This window comes from Carcharodon carcharias, chromosome 8 (assembly GCF_017639515.1).
Source record: "Carcharodon carcharias isolate sCarCar2 chromosome 8, sCarCar2.pri, whole genome shotgun sequence".
In the NCBI taxonomy this organism is placed as follows: domain Eukaryota; kingdom Metazoa; phylum Chordata; class Chondrichthyes; order Lamniformes; family Lamnidae; genus Carcharodon; species Carcharodon carcharias.
This window is the reverse complement of record NC_054474.1, coordinates 44,031,030-44,032,097: the sequence shown is the minus strand read 5'-3', so window position 1 is coordinate 44,032,097 and position 1,068 is coordinate 44,031,030. Positions and strand designations below refer to the sequence as shown.

At 45.0% G+C, this 1,068-nt stretch overlaps 1 non-coding gene across 1 annotated transcript; it reads left to right on the top strand.

Moving 5' to 3' along the window:
- The first annotated feature begins 543 nt into the window (after positions 1 to 543).
- Positions 544 to 759, top strand: LOC121281625. The gene has a single exon (XR_005943886.1). It is a non-coding gene; the product is annotated as a small nucleolar RNA U3 (small nucleolar RNA).
- The last annotated feature ends 309 nt before the right edge of the window (positions 760 to 1,068 follow it).

Below are 1,068 nucleotides of genomic sequence, written 5' to 3'. Positions count from 1 at the left end.
CTTGATATACTTAATAAAACTGTTGATCTCAGCTTTGAAAATTATTGTTGATTGGGGAAGAGAATTTCAGATTTCCTTTGTGTGAAAAGAATTTTGGGCGGAATGATCCCAGAATTGCAACAAGTGCGGTAGCAGGAGGGAAAAAGGAAGTTTTACCCATTGGCTGCAATGGCGGCTTTCCATGTCATATCCGCCCATTACCACCTAATTAATTAGGCCTGCCACACCGTTACTTTGCTGCTTCCGCTGGCAGGGCCCCATATTTAAACTGCATATGTGTGCACACTTCTCGATGCTTGCAGCCCAGGAGGCACTGATGAAGACTTGGCCTCAAATTTCAAGAAGAGTGCAGCCTCTGATTCAGTGACGCATCCCTTGGATGCCTTTTGGACACTTGGAGGCCCATTGCGATGTCCTCCACCATTGCTCTGCCACAGGAGGCCCATCACTCTCACCACTGGGGAGGTGGTGGCATAGTGATATTGTCACTGGGCTGGTAATCCAGATACCCAAGGTAATGCTCTGGCAGATGGTGGAATTTGAATGCAATATACTCTTAGGTGTCATTTCTATAGTTTTTTTCTTGAGAAATGTGTTTCTAGAGTGTTTGGTCTCACAAACCACGAGGAGGATTTATAGTGTTCTCTTCTGAGCAGGAAGCAGACATTGAGTGTTGCTTTTAGCAGCTGCTGGCTGTCATTGATGAGTGTTCCTTCTTTCTCTTGTAGAGAGCTGGAGGGAGAGAACACAGTCTGGGTGAAAAAAAAACCTGGAATAAAAATCTAATGATGACAATGAAACCATTGTCAATTATCATGAAAACCCATCTGGTTTACTAATGTTCTTTAGGGAAGGAAATCTGCTGCCCTTACATGGGCCTACATGTGACTCCAGAGTACAGCAATGTGGTTGGATCTTAAATATCCTTTGAGCAAGGGCAATTAGGGTTGGGCAATAAATGTTGGCCTAGCCAGTGACACCTACTTCCCACGAACCAATAAAAAAAATGCTCTGGCGTGGGAGGCAGTGGCAGTGGTGATCAGTGCCAATGCTGCACTGAAGAGGTTG